This window comes from Diaphorina citri, unplaced genomic scaffold (genome assembly GCF_000475195.1).
Source record: "Diaphorina citri unplaced genomic scaffold, Diaci psyllid genome assembly version 1.1 scaffold1393, whole genome shotgun sequence".
Lineage (NCBI taxonomy): Eukaryota > Metazoa > Arthropoda > Insecta > Hemiptera > Psyllidae > Diaphorina > Diaphorina citri.
This window is the reverse complement of record NW_007378819.1, coordinates 18,725-44,392: the sequence shown is the minus strand read 5'-3', so window position 1 is coordinate 44,392 and position 25,668 is coordinate 18,725. Positions and strand designations below refer to the sequence as shown.

Below are 25,668 nucleotides of genomic sequence, written 5' to 3'. Positions count from 1 at the left end.
TCCGTTCTTGGATAGGCATTGAATGGCTTAGCTTGCAACCTACATTACACCGATACGACATCGTTTTCCATTAACTTTACTGAGATGTCTGGTCATTTCAAACAAACAACGAGAACGATAAGTTTCCAGACAAAAGGAGAAAACTTTAGATGAAAAAGTAGAAAGTTAGACGTGGATATCTCGTTTCTCTGTCTCCAACAAACAAACTACTGATCAAACAAAGTAATATCTACATCAAATACAAGCTGCAAGTAGCACAAATAAACCCTTGGTACTACATAGGTATTAGGTACACACAACCAGTGCAAATAAACTTGGAGATATGTATAGTTTGTATAGGTACTAGGTACGTTACTATATAGACGTTTCTCTGTCTCCAACAAACAAACTACTGATCAAACAAAGTAATATCTACATCAAATACAAGCTGCAAGTAGCACAAATAAACCCTCGGTACTGCATAGGTACACACAACCAGTGCAAATAAACTTGAAGATATGTATAGTTGCACAGGTACTAGGTACGTTACTATATAGGTAATATACTTTTATTAATAAAAGCTCCTCTGCTTTTTCAGCTCAAATCTACTAATGACAAGGATTGAGATTAAAAGGAAAGCATAAAAAATAGGAAGTAAAAACTAGGAAAAAAATATACGGGACAGGAAAGTGCATGGATATAAGCTACTTTTATTAATAAAAGCTCCTCTACTTTTTCAGCTCAAATCTACTAATGACAAGGATTGAGATTAAAAGGAAAGCATAAAAAATAGAAAGTAAAAACTAGGAAAAAAATATACGGTTTTCAGCTCAAATCTACTAATGACAAGGATTGAGATTAAAAGGAAAGCATAAAAAATAGGAAGTAAAAACTAGGAAAAAAATATACGAGACAGGAAAGTGCATAGATATAAGAATAATTTATAAGAGGAAAGGAAAAAGAGAGAGGAAGGTAAAAAATGAGAGAAATAGGGCAGAAAAGGGACAAAGAGAAAGATAAGAGAGGAGAGATATCCCTCTCTCCTCTCTTAGGGAGAAAGAGAGAATGGAGAGAGGAGAAAGATGAGAGAAAGTAAATAGAAGATAGAAAGGTACAGAAAAGCGTGTGTTTAGAATGGGCTGGCTATAAAGGTCAATTCCCTCCCAACCTATTCCTATCCCCTTACCATTCCCAACCCCGCTCCCTACCAAACCCTTACCCAACCTACCCTATCCATTGGAATTTCATTTTTTCCAAGTAGAGTGTAGACCCCTGCAATGTGAAATAATAGGACAATAAGTACAGTGGAGACCCCTTAATTTGACCTATTTAAATAATAATAATTAAATAAAACACCAACAACAACTTGTAGCGAATTCAGCTGTAGCCGAATGGTGCCGTTAGGGGGCGTTAAACAGAGAATAGACTAGTGTCTAGCTGTGGTTAACCTAGCTAGCTGACAGTTTTCAATACATATTCAAGCTCAAGCAACCACAATCAGCATTCTTTCAATTTATTTGTGAGCACTCGACTAAAAAAAATAATAATAATTAAATAAAACACCAACAACTTGTAGCGAATTCAGCTGTAGCCGAATGGTGCCGTTAGGGGACGTTAAACAGAGAAAAGACTAGTGTCTAAGTCTAGCTGACAGTTTTCAATACATATTCAAGCATTTCAAGCTCAAGCAACCACAATCAGCATTCTTTCAATTTATTTGTGAGCACTCGACTAAAGAAAACAATAAGATATTTCACCTTTTCAAAAAGAAATAAGGAAACTCACTCAAGAATGGTTCAAGTTCAAGATATCCAAAGAAAATAAATTCCATATTCTCACAAACTGCTATTTCCATTCCATTTCCCAATAATTATTTTCTCATTCCAACAATTATTTCTCATATCTTCAATGCGTCCAAAGAAAATAAATTCCATATTCTCACAAACTGCTATTTCCATTCCATTTCCCAATAATTATTTTCTCATCCCAACAATTATTTCTTCTCTTCAACGCTTCCAAAGAAAATAAATTCCATATTCTCACAAACTGCTATTTCCATTCCATTTCCCAATAATTATTTTCTCATCCCAACAATTATTTCTCATATCTTCAACGCGCCTTGAACTTTCCAAGGTCATTTCCTCTATTTTCCCATTCCGCTCTCGATATTTCTCTTCATAAAAACCTTACTCCCACACTCTTCCCTTTTCTCCTTTCTTCTTCCTCTCTTACTTTCCGTCTGTTCCCACTAAAGTGGGGTCGAATCCTATACACTCGTTCCTCTTTCCTTTTATTTCTTCAGCCCGTTCTCTGTTCTATTCCTGTATGATTATGGTCCAATATTTTACGCCAGTGGTTTCCAACCTTTGTAATCTCGCGGCAGAATTGATTTGGTAGCACCGAGTGACAGACACCGAAGCGAATACAATAGTCCGTCCCTTATACCTTTTTATTACTATTGTAATAATAAAGGAAGGACGGACTAGTCAAATTCTCAAATTATATTGAGGATAAAATTCCATACCTCGGCTGGGATTGAACCCACGCCCTCCTATTTACCAGGCGAGCGCCTTAACCACTACACCACCGAGGCAGGTATATTAGAGTGGAAAATATTAGAGTGGTAGAAAGGAAATTTATAAAACATATGGTTGGACCATATTGACAAAACTTTTCTACTACTCAAATAATGCCATAAGTGCTTGAAAATAGAAAGTTTTTACACCCAATGGCGATAAACAAGGGGATTCAAGTTTTTATCTACAACTCCATTCCAGTGTTTTGCATTGGCAGTCCGCACTTAGCAGACGGGTAGTAATCTCTTCAACTCGGTCTTTGTCATTTAAAGTTTGAAAATGTGGGAGATTATGGGAAGCAACATTATGGTGAACTTTATGCTTCCTGACAACTTTCAAAGTTGGAAGAAATAAACATGGCAGGAAACGTGATAGTACAAAATCATATAGCAAACTATATTCCAAACTCATTACTAATTCCACAAAAATGACACAATTTCCTAAGTACTGCATAAACTGCATTGGAGTAGCAAATAAACTTCGCGGGAAACTTTTCCTGAGGTTAAAATTTTTTGGCTCTCTAACTCGGTCTTTGTCATTTAAAGTTTGAAAATGTGGGAGATTATGGGAAGCAACATTATGGTGAACTTTATGCTTCCTGACAACTTTCACAGTAGAAAATAATAAACATGGCAGGAAACGTGATAGTACATAATCATATAGCAAACTATATTCCAAACTCATTACTATTTCCACAAAAATGACACAATTTCCCAAGTACTGCATAAACTGCATTGGAGTAGCAAATACCATCTCTTCATGAGAAATGAGTTTTCCCAGAATAAGCTGGCCTAGTTAGTTTGGAAGAAGATGAGCTCATGTTACTACGGTTCAGGACGTGAGAATTGAACATCGCTAGAGAGACCGTCACCCTGGTGTATGGCTGATAGAAGAGATATTTTCTCTATTTGACCATCACCTTTCGGCTATAGATAAAGACGCTGCAACATACAAGAGGACTGAATCCTAGGAGTTTTGTATAAAATGAAATCAAGTCAGTGCCAGCCTAGTTCGCTTGTAGTTGGTATGCCTGACTAGAAATGTCTGGGTAGCACGTCTGCCTTATAATTCCTAGGTTACGGGTTCGAATCCTGACCAGGGGGAACTCAATTCTTTAAATATTATTCTAAAATACTGAAAACAGAAAAATAAATTATTAATTTCTATGTATTTTGTGAAGATTGATTTCTTAGAACATAATCAAGGGGAAATACAATGATATTAATTTAATTATAATTAGGTAAAATGTAAATCTCATGTGATAACAATTCGAGTAAATGTTTAAACTGCATATTATAATATTGCTAATCTAAATTACTTTTATTTGTTTATTCATTTATTTAGTGCACGAAGATACATGAACAAAAAATGGACAGATAAAGGTGTTGTTGTAAACGTCTTTGACAACGTTCAGTCAACCATTTTCCAGGTCCAGAAAGGTGGCTACTGTCACAGGGTTTGTGCATATTTTGGCCAAATTGGCACAGGTCCCAGCAGCAGTAGGTTACAAACTAACTGTGATCAAAGTCTTAGGACAAAATACCATCTCCCGAGACGAGAATAAAGTGATGAAGAGCCAGCCTAGTTAGCTTAGTTGGTAGTGCATCTGCCTTGTAAGCGCTAGGGCGCGTGTTCGATTCCCGCCCGGGGCGGATTTTATCCTGATGGGATAATGTTCCTTCTCGGAACGGCTGGCTTTCTCCTATCCTGTCTTCCTTCTCTCTTCGATTTCGGGACGATAAGACCATAGCAGTTACAGTTCCCTCTGTCAAACCTCCTAAAAAATAAGTGATGAAGGTAGACAGAGATGATATAAACGTTGAACTGTTGAAAAGGATGAAGTCTCAAGATAGAATAGAGATATTGCCAGAGGAGGCTCCTATCCTGTCTTCCTTCTCTCTTCGATTTCGGGACGATAAGACCCTAGCAGTTACAGTTCCTTCTGTCAAACCTCTTAAAAAAAAGTGATGAAGGTAGAAGATAGAGATGATATAAATGTTGAAAAGGATGAAGTCTCAAGATAGAATAGAGATATTGCCAGAGGAGGAAAGAATTTAATAATGAAAGAAATGATGAGGAATAACGACTGAATAGAAATGAAGAAAAAGATATGTGAGAGAAGGGAAAGGATGGGTTAGGTAGAACGAAAAAAAAGTCTCGTTAAATATTTTTCCACCTTCTATTGTATTGTGGAAAAGAAGAAAGAAGAAGGAATAGAAAAACAGAAAGAAGACAGGAAACGTGGAATGAGAGTCAAGAAGAATGATGGGCAGGAAAAAAAAGAAGGATAGAGAGGAAACGGAGAGGGAGGGATGGAGAGGAAGACGAAGAGAGAGAGGGAGAAGGAGGGGGAGAGATGGAAAGACATGAGAGAGGGAGGAAGAGAGATAAATAGACAGAGGGGAAGAGAGAAAGCTAAATTTCCTGACCCTGAAAGAGAACAAACATTAGGTATCTCTCAAAAGTTTCAATCGTTCTCTCTCTCTCTCCCTTTCTTTCTCTCTCTCTCTCTCTCTCTCTCTCCCTCCCTTCTCTTTCTCCCTTTCTCCCATCTCTCTCCCTCCTTCCATCTCTCTCCCCCTTCCTTTCCTCTTTCTCTTTCCCCCTCCCCATCTCTTTCCTTCCCTTCCCCTCCTCTCCACTCTGATAACGATAACAAAATCAACTTTTTTTAAAAAAAAAAAAAAAAAAAAAAAAAAACAATTTCACACCACTTTGTCTTTTCCACACTGTCCAAACCAAATGTTTGCTTTTTCCCCCCATTAATTTTGTCTTTGTTGACCACTAAGTAGAGTTCGTGTTTGTGACATGTTTAGGTCCTAAATTGTGCACGGTTGGTCGATTGCCAAAGTAATGTTTCCAAGGTCAAATCACATGTTGCAAAACAACAACAATAATGATAGTACGCAACAACTCCCAATACATCCTATCCAATAAAATATATGTTTCATATACAGGGTGTTACAAAAGGCTGATTTAAGCCGGCCTACTTAGATTGGAGGTTACCTTGTAAGCGCTAGGTCGCGAATTCTACTCCCGCCTAGGGCGAATGTTTCCAAGGTCAAATCACATGTTGCAAAACAACAACAATAATGATAGTACGCAACAACTCCCAATACATCCTATCCAATAAAATACATGTTTCATATACAGGGTGTTACAAAAGGCTAAATTAAGCCGGCCTACTTAGATTGGAGGTTACCTTGTAAGCGCTTGGTCGCGAATTCTATTCCCGCCCAGGGCGCACATCCTATCCAATAAAATACATGTTTCATATACAGGGTGTTACAAAAGGCTAAATTAAGCCGGCCTACTTAGATTGGAGGTTACCTTATAAGCGCTAGGTCGCGAATTCTATTCCCAACCAGGGCGAACTTTGTCCTCAGAGTGATGGGCTTACAAAAAGCCCACTCTGAGGCTTAGGTGTAGGGGCCACTGCCCCAAGGGATGAGGCTAATAGGAATCTAGTTACAAATCTTGTCCTCAACAGATAAGGATTGTTCTCGGAACGGCTGGCTTTCTCATAATCTGCCTTCCTTCTCTCCTTGATTTTGGGATGGGACGATAGGATCTCCGTTATTACAGTTTCTTCTATCCAAACATCTTTACAAATTAAAAAAAAAAGTACTCTCAGGAATGTGTGGTGATATTATATTCACACTCTATTGATACACCATGTACTTACCTAATAATGTACTTCATTCTATCACGATACGTACACGTAATATCTATGCTAGATGTCACAATAAATTGTCAGCCCGATTGAAAACTCAATCTGATTGAAAGGGGTGGGGCATTTGGTTCCCATAATACAAGGTAGTTCATAATAAAATCACGCATTGGTTTGTTCCCGAATAGGTGGGTCGGTTTAATCCGGGTTCGAGTCGAGAGCAGATAGGACTTTAGGAATCTGTGTCGTTACATGTCCATCTAGTAGTGTTGTCCCTCATCAGATGGGCGAAGAGAGACACGTCAGGAGAGTTAATCAGGATATTTTTTTAGCAAATATATCCTGGAAATTTAAAAGATATTTTTTTTTCTTTTTCTTTCCTTATCCTATAAGGTGGAAACTAATGTAACTGCCTGAAATTTTCGATGATCAATTTTTAGTGCCTGAACACACGTTATGAGGTCGCTTATTCTTCCCCTTTTTACCATCGTCGTGGTAGGTTTTGAACCTCCTAGCTCTCAAAGGAAGAGGAGGTTTGAAACCTCTGATACTTACCATGGCGAACTATCTCCGGGGCTGATTCCAGAGGGGGTGAAGACTCTCTGACACAAGACATGAGACCCAGGGTGGTGGGAGGGTTGGACACGGCTACTTGGGTCATTCTGGAAGAAGAACAAGATCGGAGATTAAACAAAGGTTGATAATGGTATCTGGACGAATGATCGTCTGTTTCAATACAACCTTCTAGCTATTTCGGGGTGCACTCAAATTCGTAAGGGAAAATTGATGATATTCATACATGGAGTTATCCCGTTGATTTGTTTAATTCAACTTAACTAAAAAGCTTTTCTTTATACTACTCGAATATGACTACAGTCTCTTTATCCCAGCAGTAGACTGCTACTATTATTATGAACAATTTTTTAAAGTATAACTGACTTATGAATGTATTAGGATTTATTAGAAGAACAAGAATCGAGGGCAGAAGAGACATAGGAAAGCAGAGAAGAAGGAACTATCAGATCATCAGATAATGCCAGACACAAGAGAACGGGGAATGTAAAGAACACTGGCAGACACAATAAAGAAGAATTATGTTTATGTGCATTCTCAATTCTATAATTATTATATTTTCTACATAATTACAATTACATGTTAAATATTCCGGTTATACTCCATGCAGTTGTTGACATCGTGGGCGCCTTGCATCTTAACAACAGCAACAATAAACATAACCGGTTTCATTAGAATTGCACTCTGCACCCTACTGACCCCAATTTTAGTTCTACTAGTATTTAGAATAATGACTAGCGGTTGTCAACTGTATAACTTAGAAAAGGCTCTCTGCGGGACCCCCAAAGATACCGTCGGGTAAAAGGTGTATTAAGCAAATTCCCTATTATTACAGATATGTATTGACTCCCCATGAGCTCACGTGAGGGTAGGTAGTGTGTTTCTACCTTTAGGCATTACATTTATAACCGAGGGTACTACGGTGGGTGAAAATGGAATGAGCCCTAGCTTATAACTTATAAGTTAACGAACGCAATAATGTACCAAACTCGAAATACTCCAATTGAAGAAGTTGGACTAATATCTACACTACAATTCTACCATATGTACTACTTAAAGCTTAGAGTATAGCTCATTTCTCTATTTACAATTCTACAATAGTATAGCTCAAGAACGAATGGATCTTAAACCCATTCGACATGAGCACAGAACACAAAAACCATCTCACGACTCAAAGTTTCGTTCTGTGTTCTACTTCTAAATTCTTTTATGTGATTTTAATGTTTTCTGTTTTGGAACAGACAAATATATGTTTGTGGTATGACGAAATGTATCATCAGAGTACAATACACGGTATGAGTTCGGAGCTTATTATGAAAGCTCTAGTTTGGTTTTAGTTTATTATCTGGAGGTAAGTATACTTTTGTATGGAGTCTAGTTTGTTGTAATATTGTGCTATGGGAATAAGTAATGTATTGGTAGAATCTTATTAGCTTATTACTCTACAGATTTATTTGTTTAGGTATTTTGTTTATTTTTAGTGATTTTTACTTTCCTTATCCTATAGGAAGGAAAGTAATGTAATCGGGTCAAAATTTCGATGGTCAGTTTTTAGTGCCAAAACACGTTTTGAGGTCCCTAGAGCCTAAATCCAAAGTTTCAGCCATTGGTCCGTGGGTGTGTCTGTCTGTGTGTCTGTCTGTCTGTCTGTAAACAAAATATCTCGAAAACGGTAAGAGCTAGAGACTTGAAATTTGGTATCTAGATGTCAAATGTGACAAGGATGCGACACGAAACTTTTGATTAAGACCGGTGCAACGGTTGGCGGCATTTTAACGCTTTTTGGCGGTTTTCGGTGTAATTTAACAATATATCGGGAACGGTATGAGCTAGAGACTTGAAATTTGGTATGGAGTTTACGGGTCAAATTTTCGATGGTCAGTTTTTAGTGTCAAAACACGTTTTGAGGTCTCTAGAGCCTAAATCCAAAGTTTCAGCCATTGGTCCGTCAAAGTGTGTGTCTGTCTGTAAACAAAATATCTCGAGAACGGTAATAGCTAGAGACTTGAAATTTGGTATGTAGCTGTCAAATGTGACAAGGATGCGACACGAAACTTTTGGTTAGGATCGGTGCAATTCTTGGCGTCATTTTTCCGCTTTTTGGCGGTTTTCGGTGTAATTTAACAATATCTCGGGAATGGTATGAGCTAGAGACTTGAAATTTGGTATGTAGTTCACAAATGTGACAAGGATGCAACACAAAACGTTTGGTTGAGATGGTTGCTGCGCTTGGCGGTATTTTGACCGCTTTTGGACAGATTTCGACCGTTTTTTGGCGGTTTTCAGCTATACTGACTAAACGGTTGGAGATATTGTAAAAGTTACTATAGAACATAAAAATAAGCATCATTCAATAGGATAAGGAAAATCGTGTAATGTTCACACCAGATTTTTAAAGATGATTGACGGTACAAAGACCTACTAATAAAGAACCTAAATAGATGAAGAAAATTATTGAAGGATCAGTGATTGCTGATCGTTATTTTTTGTCCATAGAAAGCGAGAAAAGACACAAAAATGCAATTTTTCCCTTTCTTTCTCATTCAATAAAATTAGCTTCTGTGAACGTAAAGAAAATTGCCTCATTAAGTCATTATATTTTTGGCCCGACTGAGCTTTTAAAGGCTCATTGGGGCCTTTTTCCTGGATGAGTTACACAGTTGACCGAAATCATAAACTGTATTGAAAGAAAAGGAAATACGGAGAATTTGTATGAGCGCCCGACAATACAAATAAGGTATGCAATGTGCACAGCAAGAACAACGTGTGTTCAGACTCGCTCATTTGAGAAATCTCACGCTGCCATGTGTTGAAGTTGAAGGTAAAACTTCTCTAGTTCTCGCTCCTAATCTGAAGGCCCGTTCCCACATGTGAGTTCCATCCGATTTTACTTTTTTACTTTCTATTTTTTTTTTTAATATCCTATAGGCAATGCAATTCAAATGACTATTCCCACTACACACGACACGATATTTTTTCCCCGAACGACAAGTGGGAACGGACCTTAAGACATGTAGTAGGGTGTGTACAGACACACTGAGAAAAAAACTAGGGTGCCGGCAATCGAATTGGGTGACTGGGTTCCGGGTTCCGGCACTCTAATATTAAACTCTATAAGCTCGACACTATAATGTAGCATTCCAACACCCTAAATCAGCGGAAGTAAACCAATAATATAGATGTAAAAGAAATAACTTATACAGTTATACACAAATAACTTATACAATAACTTTTTTTGTGCAATGGCTTCAAAAGATTCCATACCTCGGCTGGGATCGAACCCACGCCCTCCTGATTACCAGGCGAGCGTCTTGACCACTGCGCCACCGAGGCGAGCGTCTTGACCACTGCGCCACCGGAATACCGTCGCGTCGAATTATTGTTTCTATCCCAACATATTCAAGACTGGAGCCAAACAATCACAAAAAATACCAACTATACTAATATCAAGCTGAATAAAACAATGTAATAAAATCATGTACCTACATGCATTGTACAAGTGTACATCGAATGAAGGGAAGGGGAACATAAAAAAATTAAAATGATAGAAAAAAAAACAAGGAGACAGACTTGTACATCCGACTTGTTATCAAACAAAATATCACCAGACAAAATGATGATATCAAGTGGTTTATTTTTAGATCCCAAATTCCTGAGGGAATCTGAGCTCCGAGATGCTGTTTGGTGCTCCCCGCTCTGCGAAGTCTTTAATGACATTCAAATAAAATAATCGCGCCCTCCTCTTTATGAGTTGAGCGCCTTGAAAATTACGCCACCGAGGCACGTTTTGCCGTTTACGAAATATGTGGGTACTAATGCAATACTTTGCGGGTTCGATACTTCCCTGTGTCGACAAATTTCCCTTTTATTCGTGAACCGTTACCAAATTTATAAAACATATGGTTGGACCATATTGACAAAACTTTTCTACTACTCAAATAATGCCATAAGTGCTTGAAAATAGAAAGTAAAAAAACCCCCTCTGATATTAAACATTACTAATGGATATCATCCATTCAAAGTCCCACAATATGACTCGGTCTTTGTCATTTAAAGTTTGAAAATGTGGGAGATTATGGGAAGCAACATTATGGTGAACTTTATGTTTCCTGACAACTTTCAAAGTAGACAATAATAAACATGGCAGGAAACGTGATAGTACATAATCATATAGCAAACTATATTCCAAACTCATTACTAATTCCACAAAAATGACACAATTTCCCCAAGTACTGCATAAACTGCATTGGAGTAGCAAATAAACTTCGCGGGAAACTTTTCCTGAGGTTAAAATTTTTTGGCTCTCTGCAATACAAGCCGAGTAAAACGCAATTAAATAATTTATGAATTTCATTATGTATGTGAAACACTACTCTGCTGTTGTTTTTAGATAAAAAGTTTCAACATCGTCAGAGTACTCCACAAACAACGCCAGGTGTTTCATGAAAAATTAAACTTTGTATGCGAAAACAATAAAGCGGGGGTTCTAATTATTTTAAATTTTCATATAAAAGTTTCCCGGACGCCAAGAATAAGGCGCTGATGAAGTTTATTATCAAATTTCGGATCGTCGTGTTGTATGCGAAAACAATAAAGCGGGGGTTCTAATTATTTTAAATTTTCATATAAAAGTTTCCCGGACGCCAAGAATAAGGCGCTGATGGCTGATGAAGTTTATTATCAAATTTCGGATCGTCGTGTTTTTGCAGCATTATTTTTAATTAGCAGAATATTGTACTTTCAGAACTCTTGTAATATAATTATCGCAGTTTTTATACCATCTTTATGTAAGCTCAATAAAGAAGAAAGGTTCCCAACAGAATATTATCGGTGTTATAAATATCCTAATGGTGCCATAAAATTGTACCTAGGATGAGGTCTTTAATAAGGCTGTACAAGGTTTTACATATCTTCACGATTTACTTTCCCTATTTTTATTTTTTTTTTACTCTCCAATGACCATTATAATTTTATTGCCTATGAAACACGTTTTAGTTTCTTTTTCGGGCGATTGTCCGATTTGATGATGGGTCATAATCAAATTGATGATATTCATACATGGAGTTATCCCGTTGATTTGTTTAATTCAACTTAACTAAAAAGCTTTTCTTTATACTACTCGAATATGTCTACAGTCTCTTTATCCCAGCAGTACACTGCTACTATTATTATGAACAATTTTTTAAAGTATAACTGACTTATGAATGTATTATAATTTATTATTAGAACAAGAATCGAGGGCAGAAGAGACATAGGAAAACAGAGAAGAAGGAACTATCAGATCATCAGATAATACCAGACACAAGAGAACGGGGAATGTAAAGGACACTGGCAGACAAAATAAAGAAGAATTATGTTTATGTGCATTCTCAATTCTATAATAATTATATTTTCTGCATAATTACAATTACATGTTAAATATTCCGGTTATACTCCATGCAGTTGTTGACATCGTGGGCGCCTTGCATCTTAACAACAGCAACAATAAACATAACCGGTTTCATTAGAATTGCACTCTGCACCCTACTGACCCCAATTTTAGTTCTACTAGTATTTAGAATAATGACTAGCGGTTGTCAACTGTATAACTTAGAAAAGGCTCTCTGCGGGACCCCCAAAGATACCGTCGGGTAAAAGGTGTATTAAGCAAATTCCCTATTATTACAGATATGTATTGACTCCCCATGAGCTCACGTGAGGGTAGGTAGTGTGTTTCTACCTTTAGGCATTACATTTATAACCGAGGGTACTACGGTGGGTGAAAATGGAATGAGCCCTAGCTTATAACTTATAAGTTAACGAACGCAATAATGTACCAAACTCGAAATACTCCAATTGAAGAAGTTGGACTAATATCTACACTACAATTCTACCATATGTACTACTTAAAGCTTAGAGTATAGCTCATTTCTCTATTTACAATTCTACAATAGTATAGCTCAAGAACGAATGGATCTTAAACCCATTCGACATGAGCACAGAAAACAAAAACCATCTCACGACTCAAAATTTCGTTTTGTGTTCTACTTCTAAATTCTTTTATGTGATTTTAATGTTTTCTGTTTTGGAACAGACGAATATATGTTTGTGGTATGACGAAATAGTAAAAAGTAAAAATGACTTGAAAAATAATTAATTAATTTACAAGATCTGAAACCAAGCCCGATTTTTCATTTTCAAATCTACAGTTACTTACTGAAATGATAACTAACTGTTGCTACATAACTATGTAATGTTGTAATGTACAAACTGTTGTAGAAATGGCTTAGCTTGCAACCTACATTACACCGATACGACATCGTTTTCCATTAACTTTACTGAGATGTCTGGTCATTTCAAACAAACAATGAGAACGATAAGTTTCCAGACAAAAGGAGAAAACTTTAGATGAAAAAGTAGAAAGTTAGACATGGATATCTCGTTGTATCATCAGAGTACAATACACGGTATGAGTTCGGAGCTTATTATGAAAGCTCTAGTTTGGTTTTAGTTTATTATCTGGAGGTAAGTACTTTTGTATGGAGTCTAGTTTGTTGTATATTGTGCTATGGGAATAAGTAATGTATTGGTAGAATCCTATTAGCTTATTACTCTACAGATTTATTTGTTTAGGTATTTTGTTTATTTTTAGTGATTTTTAAAGATGATTGACGGTGCAAACGACCTACTAATAAAGAACCTAAATAGATGAATAAAATCATTGAAGGATCAATGATTACTGATCGTTATTTTTTGTCCATAGAAAGCGAGAAAAGACACAAAAATGCAATTTTTCCCTTTTTTTTCTCATTCAATAAAATTAGCTTCTGTGAACGTAAAGAAAATTGCCTCATTAAGTCATTGTATTTTTGGCCCGACTGAGCTTTTAAAGGCTCATTGGGGTCTATTTCCTGGATGAGTTATACAGTTGACCGAAATCATAAACTGTATTGAAAGAAAAGGAAATATGGAGAATTTGTATGAGCGCCCGACAATACAACCAATGTATGCAATGTGCACAGCAAGAAAAACGTGTGTTCAGATTCGCTCACTTAAGAAATCTCACGCTGCCATGTGTTGAAGTTGAAGGCTTGAAGGTAAAACTTCTCTAGCTCTCGCTCCTAATCTGAAGGCCCGTTCCCACATGTGAGTTCCATCCGATTTTACTTTTTTACTTTTTATTTTTTTTTTTTTAATATCCTATAGGCAATGCAATTCAAATGACTGTTCCCACTACACACGACACGATATTTTTTCCCCGAACGACAAGTGGGAACGGACCTTAAGACATGTAGTAGGGTGTGTACAGACAGACTGAGAAAAAAACTAGGGTGCCGGCAATCTAATTGGGTGACTGGGTTCCGGCACTCTAATATTAAACTCTATAAGCTCGACACTATAATGTAGCATTCCAACACCCTAAATCAGCGGAAGTAAACCGATAATAGAGTTCTTCCACCCTAACTTGTGGCACCCGGTCACCAATTTTTTTCCTCAGTGCAGGAATTTAAAACAATATCCCTGTTTATACACTGATGATGCCCAGTGGGCGAAACATGTCTGTTTTTCTATAATAAAAATACCCTACCAACCCAGTGAAGTGTATAAGTTATTTCTTTTACATCTATGTTATGGAACTTCACAAAGTTACTGAGTCCTCTATCATGATAAACCAATAATAGAGTTCTTCCACCCTAACTTGTGGCACCCGGTCACCAATTTTTTTCCTCAGTGCAGGAATTTAAAATATGCTCTTTTTTCTACGGAAAACAATACTTACATAGGCAGAAGCTGGAGGTTTATCTATTCTCATAGCTGATAACACACATGGTGCTGATAACAGGGTGACACACCAGCAGCCTTTGTGTTGAATCTGATTCGGATCACTGAAAACAGAAAATGCATCGAATTCTAAGTATTTTGTGGGGATTAAATATTATTCTAAAATACTGAAAACAGAAAAATAAATTATTAATTTCTATGTATTTTGTGAAGATTGATTTCTTAGAACATAATCAGGGGGAAATACAATCATGATAATAATTTAATTATAATTGGGTAAAATGTAAAATCATGTGATAACAATTCGAGTAAATGTTTAAACTGCATATTACAATACATATTGCTAAACTAAATTACTTTTATTTGTTTATTCATTTATTTAGTGCACGAAGACACATGAACAAAAAATGGACAGATAAAGGTGTTGTTGTTAGCGTCTTTGACAACGTTCAGTCAACCATTTTCCAGGTCCAGAAAAGTGGCTACTGTCACAGGGTTTTTGCATAATTTGACCAAATTGGCACAGGTCACAGCAGCAGTAGGTTACAAACTAACTGTGGTCAGGTCAAAGTCTTAGGACAAATAACCATCTCCCGAGACGAGAATAAAGTGAAAGTGGCTACTGTCACAGGGTTTTTGCATAATTTGACCAAATTGGCACAGGTCACAGCAGCAGTAGGTTACAAACTAACTGTGGTCAAAGTCTTAGGACAAAATACCATCTTTCGAGACGAGAATAAAGTGATGAAGAGCCAGCCTAGTTAGCTTAGTTGGTAGTGCGTCTGCCTTGTAAGCGCTAGGCCGCGGGTTCGCGGGATTTTATCCTGATGGGATAATGTTCGTTCTCAAAACGGCTGGCTTTCTCCTATCCTGTCTTCCTTCTCTCTTCGATTTCGGGACGATAAGACCATAGCAATTACAGTTCCCTCTGTCAAACCTCCTAAAAAAAAAGTGATGAAGGTAGACAGAGATGATATAAACGTTGAAATGTTGAAAAGGATGAAGTCTCAAGATAGAATAGAAATATTGCCAGAGGAGATAGAGATGATATAAATGTTGAAAAGGATGAAGTCTCAAGATAGAATAGAGATATTGCCAGAGGAGGAAAGAATTTAATAATGAAAGAAATGATGAGGAATAACGACTGAATAGAAATGAAGAAAAAGATATGTGAGAGAAGGGAAAGGATGGGTTAGGTAGAACGAAAAAAAAAGTCTCGTTAAATATTTTTCCACCTTCTATTGTATTGTGGAAAAGAAGAAAGAAGAAGGGATAGAAAAACAGAAAGAAGACAGGAAACGTGGAATGAGAGTCAAGAAGAATGATGGGCAGGAAAACGGAGAGGGAGGGATAGACAGGAAGACGAAGAGAGAGAGGGAGAAGGAGAGGGGGAGAGATGGAAAGACATGAGAGAGGGAGGAAGAGAGATAAATAGACAGAGGGGAAGACTGGAAGAGAGAAAGCTAAATTTCCTGACCCTGAAAGAGAACAAACATTAGGTATCTCTCAAAAGTTTCAATCGTTCTCTCTCTCTACCTTTCTCTCTCTCTCTCTCTCCCTTCTTTCTCTTTCTCCCATCTCTCTCCCTCCTTCCCTCTCTCTCCCCCTTCCTTTCCTCTTTCTCTTTCTCTTTCCCCCTCCCCATCTCTTTCCTTCCCTTCCCCTCCTCTCCATCCTGATAACGATCACAAAATCAATACACAACACATGGCCAGGTCCAGCACACACATGTTTCCAAGGTCAAATCACATGTTGCAAAACAACAACAATAATGATAGTACGCAACAACTCCCAAAGACGAAGAGAGAGAGGGAGAAGGAGAGGGGGAGAGATGGAAAGACATGAGAGAGGGAGGAAGAGAGATAAATAGACAGAGGGGAAGAGAGAGAGCTAAATTTCCTGACCCTGAAAGAGAACAAACATTAGGTATCTCTCAAAAGTTTCAATCGTTCTCTCTCCCTCCCTTTTTCTCTCTCTCTCTCTCTCTCCCTTCTTTCTCGAGAAAGCCAGCCGTTCCGAGAACGAACATTATCCCATCAGGATAAAATCCGCCCTGGGCGGGAATCGAACCCGCGGCCTAGCGCTCAAAAGGCAGACGCACTACCAACTAAGCTAACTAGGCTGGCTAGGTTTCTTTTATGTTTAATGGAGGGAACTGTAACTACTCTGAGGTCTTATCGTCCCGAAAGCGAAAAGAATGGGAGAAAGTCTCCGGGAACAAACGTTCTTTGTTACGGATAAAGTTCGCACCGGGTGGGAATCGAACCCGCAACACAAACTCTTACAAGGCAGACTTGCTACCCTTCCAAGCGAACTAGGCGGGATAAGACCTTAGCCGTTACAGTTTCTCTTATCAAACCTCAAAAAAAAAAAAAATCAGCCGATTACCTCGCACTTTCCTTTCTCTAACTATGGGATAAGGAAAGTAAAAACTGGCTAATAGTACAGGCTTGCTTTCAGTTTGTACAAATCTAAGGATTCGAACCTCTGGTATGTTAATTGTGCTGAACCGTAACATGAGCTAAGTGTTACGAGTGACCTTGACAAGTCTAGACGTGGCCAATGTTTACCCAATAGCCAATCAGAATGGAGTAAATTACAAGTGGAATGCTTGTATGTTGACAGTTAGAATAGTAAGGTAAACGCGTCAAATGCAGTGGATTGGATGAATCATACATTGCAGGAACAAATAGAAACAAATGAACAAATAAGGCACCTGAATACGCTGAGATCATAAGGTAAATCAGTAGATTTGCTGTAGATAAACTGATAAAATATAGTGATGAAATGATGAAGTATGCCCGTGATCAGTAAGTAGAAGTGAAAAAGTAATACCCATTTTTTTTTTTTTCTTCTTCTTCTTCTTCTTCTTTCTTCTTTTTTTCTTTTCTCTCTCTCTCTTTCTGTTCTTTCTTCAATTTTTACAACTGTTCTATTATTTCTCTTTCGTTAATACTACCCCTCCAGCTAGATGAGACGCCAAACTTACTACAGATAATGATGAGTTGACGACTAAGCAATCTAAGCATATGTTGATCTTATTCTTACAACCCACCCTTCATAATTCCGAGAGCCATATTTATTATCAAAATGCAGATTAACAAACACCAAAATTACTGACATGGTTGTAGATCCGAGGGTTAGTAATGGTAGCATGCTACAGGTTCATGAGGAAATTTCCACTCCAAATCTGTAAAATACTCATTCCATCCTCCATAGTCCTCCTTCCACTCTTTCAAGGGCCCCTTCCTTCTTCTTCCTTTATTACTCTCCCTTCTTCTCCCTACCATATTAGATATCCCCCCCCACTTCTCCTATGATCTCTCTTCCTTTTCCTTCCCCTTCCTTGTTATCAGTTCTTATCCTCGTATCGCTTATCATTCATTCGCACGAGTTATGTGGTAACACCCTACATATCTAAAATACCTCTAGGTAAAAGCCATTAGTATAAATACATCTGTTGTCCTTGCACTAAGGTCAAGTTATGTGGGTAGGACCCTGCATTACTGAAATACCTTTAAGTTGAAAGCCACTTGTATAAATACCTACAGTTGTCCCTGCACTAAGGTCCCACTTCTCCTATGATCTCTCTTCCTTTTCCTTCCCCTTCCTTGTTATCAGTTCTTATCCTCGTATCGCTTATCATTCATTCGCACGCAACATACTTTCTTATCAAACTATCATGCCAGCGAAATTTCAGACTCAAGTGATAACGGAAATTCAATTCCATCACGTTTTCTTCCCTTCCATTTTCTCCTTCCTCCTTTTCTTCTCGCGATTATGTTCGCGGATTTGGCGATTTTGTTCGCGGATTTGGCGATTTTGTTCGCGGATTTCGCGATTTTGTTCGCGGATTTGGCATGTTCGCGGATTCGCGTCCCGAATCGATATTTTGGATATTTGGCAAGCCTAGTCATAAAGGTCTGGTCTCTACTGTGCAGGGCAACAGTGGCAATAGGAAGATTAGTAGGATAGAGATCTGAAGAGGACATTATATTGGTTTGTCCATACGAATTTAGACCAGACTTGGCATCTTTCCTTTCTCTTTCTAACACTTTAGTTGCTGCAATTAACTGGATGACTCTTCTCATTACCTATTGAAACACGTGAGTTGACGCCACGCCAGTTGAAAACATATCACTTCCAGAACACTGGAGTTAAGCAACCGCGAGTGTGGCACCAACAAATGGGACTCACCGGGAGTTAAGAGACCATGAGTGTGATAGTATCGGATTCCATCCTAGTTGCGAAATAGCACCATATTACCAAAAAGGTAATCACAGTTGAAGCAATTGAAGACATCTGTCTGACATGGCAGGGAGTGAAAAAATGGAGGGAGAGGAGAAAGAGAGAGGAAGGGGAGAAAAAGAGGAGCGAGAAAAGAGAGCCAGAAGAAAGAGAAAGGGGAGAGAGAGGGAAGGAGGAAAGAGTGAGAGAGAGAGAGAGAAAGAGAGAGAGGAACGGGAGAGAGCATTGACTTTGTCATTGTCAAAATACCAAAATGGAATGAAATAAAAAACTAATGAGATGAAAATCTAATGGATTTCTACAGGGGATAACAAAAAGAAGGACAAAAATATAGTGAAGACAAAAATGGTGTAAACATCCCTGACGCCCAGTAAACGGCATTTCTGTACCAACTGATTCTCCCCAACTGGACTGAAATGTTGGTCGCAAGTGATGATTAAAAGAGGTTAGTGTTAGTACTTATGTAGCTAGACTGTCAACTGGCTTCGTATGATCCAGTCATTAAGGTAGAAACACACTGCCATCACGTCACGTGAAGTCATGGGGAGTCATCAGAAAGGTGTAGTTGAAAGTTTCCCCATAATATTGTACGTAATTTCGTTCAGGACAGCCACACTACGATCACGTTACGTCAAGTCACGTGACGAGATACAATATTATGGGAAAACATTAAACTACATCTTTCTGACTTCCCATGACTTCACGTGACGTGATGGTAGTGTGTTTCTACCTTTACGGTCACCGAAGTTACACACTGTATTTGAAGTCTCCGCTCTAGACTCAACAGACAAATGACATTTCGTACAAAATTCAAGCCGTAAACCTGACAAGCGCGGTTGAATGGCACCGAAATTTAGGTATCAGGTCCCAATGTTTGTTCTAATGTACAAGTACACTGTGGCCTCTTGCCTCTTAAGGTCCTTGAAGATCGACTAGCTTCTACTGACGAAGTACCACCTTTGTTCAATGAATAATAACACAGAAGAGCAGACACTAGACAGGTTTTTAGAGGGCTGAGCGGACTGGAATGGAGTAATAGAAGGGCGACACACCATACCCTGAGCCGAGATTCTAACACACCGTCCAACAATGTTGGATGTTAAAAAAGATTTTCTTCCTCCTCCTAATCCTCGTCTCCCTCTTCCTCCTTTTTTTTTTTTTTTTTTTTTTTTTTTTTTTTTGTCGTCTTTTTCTATCTTTCAATGTCACATTAAAACCGTATACCCCGGTCATTGACAAGCACAGGATCGAAAATCTTCCACTTCAAATGAAATTGATCCCAAGGGCAAGGAAAACCTACACCCTTGACAAATGGCGTATGTCTGAAGGCATGTGATGGGTTCCAATCCAATCGACCTCAAATAGAACCAGAACCCGTGACCTCCTAAGTGCGAGCCTTGTTACCATCAAGACCACTCGGAGGTTTGGTCCTGATGCTGGCCCATAGTTCTTCATTCAATGCCTACACCTACGACCTATGTACCCATCTGCAGGAGAAGTTCATGTTTCATGATTTGCTATAATTCGGTGCAGTTTGGTTCAATGAACTGGATTGGATACCAATGCTATCTCAGTGTGAAGCCTTACTCTCTTCACTGCGACCTCTTTCTAACTTCCGGGTACGATACGATGGGTTTATTATTCTTTGCACAATCAGCTCTGTATTAAAATAATTGTCATTGATTAATAAAACAAATAAAACATGATCAGATGATCACCAATTGAATGTGATTATATTTAATCAAAGTAATGTCCGTCTTATTGAAGATAGGTATTATATACTTCATCGGTAATGCTATTAATGTTTTTAATGGTGTCTGTCTTTAGATTGAAGGTACCTACATAATTATGATATGTACGCACTACACATTTGAGGATATAAGTGCTCAATTAATCCGGGTTCGAGTCGAGAGCAGATAGGACTTTAGGAATCTGTGTCGTTACATGTCCATCTAGTAGTGTTGTCCCTCATCAGATGGACAAATAGAGACATAAAGATGAAGGTTATATTGTTGCATCGTTGCATCTTCACATGTGTTGCGTTTCCATGGAAACAAATGTCAACTGATTCATTCCTTGAGAATGAATGAAACAGACGTTTAGTTCCGGTTCACCATTCAATGCACCAGATGGAAACATTTAACAGCTGAGACTGCTGAGAGTCAAGTTATGATTCTTAAGTACACATGTGGATCGAATGAAACTGGGGGATGTGAATATTAGTGTGTCACAGTAGGATACCAGATTCCATCCCTAATCCCCTAAGCATTCAATTTACTTAGCAGGGTCTGTATCAATCCTCGGAGTACTTTATCCTAAAAACAGATACGGTTTGGTCTCGGAAGGGCTAGCTTTCTCTTATCCTGTTCTCCACCCTTCATTTTTGGGACGACAAAAAATTTCCATGGTTACAGTTCACTCTATCAAACCTCTTTAAAAAGTCACAGTAGAATACCAGGACCCCCTCCCTAATTTCCTACTATCCCTATACACATTCAATTTATTCACAGTCATTTGATAGGTCACTTCCAAGTAACAAGCGATGAATGCTATGATACGAGTACCATGACATCTATTAACCTCATCAAAATCAATCCACACTCAGCAGTGACTTTCTCACGAAGCAAGCTATGTCTTGGGCCTAGTCCTTATAAATGACATGGGGGTCTTTATTACTCCTCCTACATGACAAGAACATGACACTCCCCACCTGATTCCTCAGATTCGCTCTCCCTTTTAATTCAATTAAACTGATTTGTCTACACTTCAGACGTGGTCAAGTTGAGGACTGGTTGTGGCCCGTGATAGCTACAGCCTGTCGAATAAACCTTAGGCCGGCCACTCACTATCAGGTACACCTGACAGGTACGGCTGAAAAGGTGGGCCTGTCAGGTCTACTTGATAGTGAGTGGCTGGCCTTATAGGATAAAGCCTTCAAGCCTGGTACACACGCCAAATGGTACGATTTGATCGTAAGAAAAACAGTAGGTGCATGTGAACATCAAACTGTGTGAAATTTCTGTATTGTTAATGTCGGGTAAACCTTTATGATACTCAATATTTATTGGGTCAAAATGAGTGAAAAAAATATCTTCTTCTCCTCCCCTTTTCTTTCCCGTGGTTTTTCAATACTTTCCTTCAAGAGATAGTCCAGATGGGTTACTACTTAGATGACACAAGAGAGCCAGGAAGTGACCTCTGGTTATTTAGGCATTGACCTCCTGAAGAGCAAGCTATTGCGTCAACAACAGATGAGCCGTGGTGCTCTTTAACACAATATCAGTTCATCTAATCAATTTGGATTACGTTAATTTCAAATCCTTCAAAATTTTTTTTTTTTTTTTTTTTTTTTTAACTGTAAAATCTTGGAGATTTCAAAGTTCAAACCATAACACTGGTGTAAAGATCAGTAGATCATTCAAGAGATGACATTTACAGAATAGCCTCTTAAAATAAGAAGATCTGCTTAACCAATGTCTGAGTAGAGTGTGAATACGTTAAATGAAGATATAGAAAGTTGATTTTATGGGTGTCTTAGTGAGCGATAAGTAGTCTGTTAAGAAACTCTGATTTTCATACCTTATTTCGATAATCGTCATCCCTTTCCTGGTGTTTCTGACGAAACAGAAAATCATGGAAACACAGTACAAAAGAACCAGAACATTACGGAAAAAGAATAAAATAATACTTTTCCAAAGATTCAAAGTTTGATAAAAATGGAACCATCCGTTCAAGAGTTATCGCTGATCCGCGGAACAGATTCAAATACTAAATGCAAAATCGGAGGCAAATTTAGAACACACTTCGCGTTCAACACACCGCTCGCTAGAGAGGTCTGGGACCTTTATTTATTGCACGTTACGACACAGAACACAAAGCTCCGTGCTTCTATCGTTCCAGATCTACTTAAACATGGTGTGTTCACTGTAGCACAATATAAATCCAGTCGAGATAATCCTGTCTAGTCCCCACGTCCGAGAAAGGCCAAAAAGGCATAGAATCAAAAAGGAGTTAAAATACTATTTAATCTAGAAATGTAACCTCTAATCACCTAAGGCAAGCAAAAGTGCTTAGTATTTAGATGTAGGCTTAATTCATAGTTTATGACACACTCTTTTTTACGTCTAATTCTTTAGAAAATTTTAGTCAAGTGTTATGTTGTTAACGAAGAGTGATGTTCGCGGATTTCGCGATTTTGTTCGCGGATTTGGCGATTATGTTCGCGGATTTCGCGATTATGTTCGCGGATTTGGCGATTTTGTTCGCAAGAAGAGCAGACACTAGACAGGTTTTTAGAGGGCTGATCGGACTGGAATGGAGTAATAGAAGGGCGACACACCATACCCTGAGCCGAGATTCTAACACACCGTCCAACAATGTTGGATGTTAAAAAAGATTTTCTTCCTCCTCCTAATCCTCGTCTTCCTCTTCCTCAATAGAAAGCTCCTAATTTTGATTCGTATTATATCTTCTTTACCTTCATTCCATGAGAAGTGCAAAAGCTACGAACTTTTCTTCTAGGTAGATTGTGCACATCAGTCACTCAAAACAACACGAGTAAGGACAGCTGATTTTTCCATTGAATTGGGACACTTTTTATGCGAGGCAGTAGGCAGTTCCTGAAGAGGTTAAGACAACTGATGAGGCTGAGTTGGATGCCAAAATGTCAATTCTAATTCTCTCGTCTATCTGCCTAATGATAATGGTGTGAATGTAACTTCAATAGAATCACACTTCACAGAATGGCCATACGTTGCTGCAGTTCAAATTTCAAGACGGAGACATTGTTTAGAGTTTACTAACTTGGGCTTCTTCTAGATCTAGATATCCGGTTGCTACCTGCGATATGATTACTATGAGATTGCTACCTGCTATTTGGCAAGAGTTTACTACCCAACAGATTGAGCTGGAAAATGTTGGTTCAACATTGGCTTGGCGCTGATGATGCTAATTGAGAAGAACCTTTTACCTGCGGGAGTAAAGGGCCTTTTCAGTCTCATTTTGGCAGGATAAACGAGTGTGGATCCTGCTTTCGACTCCAAAATGACGATGAAATAAAGAACAATACCCTTCCCTTCCACATACAGCACTATCTTTTCATCTACTGAAGGATCTAGAGATTTTGACTCCTTATGAGCTTTGAGCAAGTCATTCAGATCTACAATAGATCTCTTCATTATAGCATTAAAATATCAAACAATACCCTGCCTGCACGATGGTGATCTTTACAAACAAAAGCACAGTAAGTGTGAGTAACACTAGATCTGGATTCAAGATTTGTTTGTTCACATAAACGAAAAATCCGGTGAACATCACATGACTTTCTATTATATGGGGGGGGGGAATCGACCCAAATTTTTTCGGATTTACAAGATTTTCGAGCAAAAAAATTTAAAATATTTCCAGATTTCTACCAATTTCCCGATTTTGAAAATTTGAGCAGATTGTAATAATTATGATGTAGGTACTTTCTTATTACATAGTATGGGTCCCGCATACTTATTTTAGGTAATAGAAAGTAAAAGCGACGCTATCAGCAGCTAGGTGCTAGGTTGTGAACTACGCCATTGTACTCTGAAGTGTTAGGGAATTCTTATCTTGCCATACTGGGTGATGTCACGATCCCTTGTGGAAGTTCACTGATTAACCCTGGGAGTGTTTGGGGATTATAATCTCAATATACAGGGTGGACGTTAAGTCGGTCCCGCATACTTATTTTAGGTAATAGAAAGTAAAAGCGACGCTATCAGCAGCTAGGTGCTAGGTTGTGAACTACGCCATTGTACTCTCAAGTGTTAGGGAAATCTTATCTTGCCATACTGGGTGATGTCACGATCCCTTGTGGAAGTTCACTGATTAACCCTGGGAGTGTTTGGGGACTATAATCTCAATATACAGGGTGGACGTTAAGTCAAGATCCCCGGTTTGGTTTAACTTCAAGACACATTCTTTTACCTCCAACTCCTACAAGCCTATCCGAGAACGGAAAATTTAAGAAAGAAAATTTCCGCCCTGCCCAGGATTCGAACCCACCACCTCCTGCCTACGGGGTTTAAGGGTCAGTGCCTTTAACCACTCGGGCCCAGAGGTGGACCAATATATAATATTCCACAAAATAAACAGCTACCAAAGCGTTGTTCTTTTTTCCACCCCTGTTCAAAATTGCGTAGGTATGAAAACATTTACAAGCGAACTACGGTTTTTGAATCACCCAGTATACTAATCTAACATCGCGGCTGAGTAATGAGCAACGTCTAAGAAAAATGAGGTAATTAAAACCATCTATATATTTTTTTTATATACCTATGTACCTATAGTGTTTACTTCATACCTACATACTGTATATTGTAAAAGCATAAATTGACTCATATTCTCTCCAGCACCTTGATATGTATCGTCTCCCTCTTCCTCAATAGAAAGCTCCTAATTTTGATTCGTATTATATCTTCTTTACCTTCATTCCATGAGAAGTGCAAAAGCTACGAACTTTTCTTCTAGGTAGATTGTGCACATCAGTCACTCAAAACAACACGAGTAAGGACAGCTGATTTTTCCATTGAATTGGGACACTTTTTATGCGAGGCAGTAGGCAGTTCCTGAAGAGGTTAAGACAACTGATGAGGCTGAGTTGGATGCCAAAATGTCAATTCTAATTCTCTCGTCTATCTGCCTAATGATAATGGTGTGAATGTAACTTCAATAGAATCACACTTCACAGAATGGCCATACGTTGCTGCAGTTCAAATTTCAAGACGGAGACATTGTTTAGAGTTTACTAACTTGGGCTTCTTCTAGATCTAGATATCCGGTTGCTACCTGCGATATGATTACTATGAGATTGCTACCTGCTATTTGGCAAGA

The 25,668-nt window shown here is 38.3% G+C and overlaps 1 long non-coding RNA gene across 1 annotated transcript in view; it reads right to left on the bottom strand.

Moving 5' to 3' along the window:
- Window positions 1-6,812: 6,812 nt before the first annotated feature.
- Window positions 6,813-25,668, bottom strand: part of LOC103515665 — a 29,201-nt gene continuing 10,345 nt past the window's right edge. The window contains exons 3-4 of the long non-coding RNA XR_541722.3: window positions 14,558-14,663; window positions 6,813-6,887 (exon numbers count right to left, since the gene is read on the bottom strand). This is a non-coding gene — a long non-coding RNA (uncharacterized LOC103515665). The remainder of the gene's footprint in view (window positions 6,888-14,557; window positions 14,664-25,668) is intronic.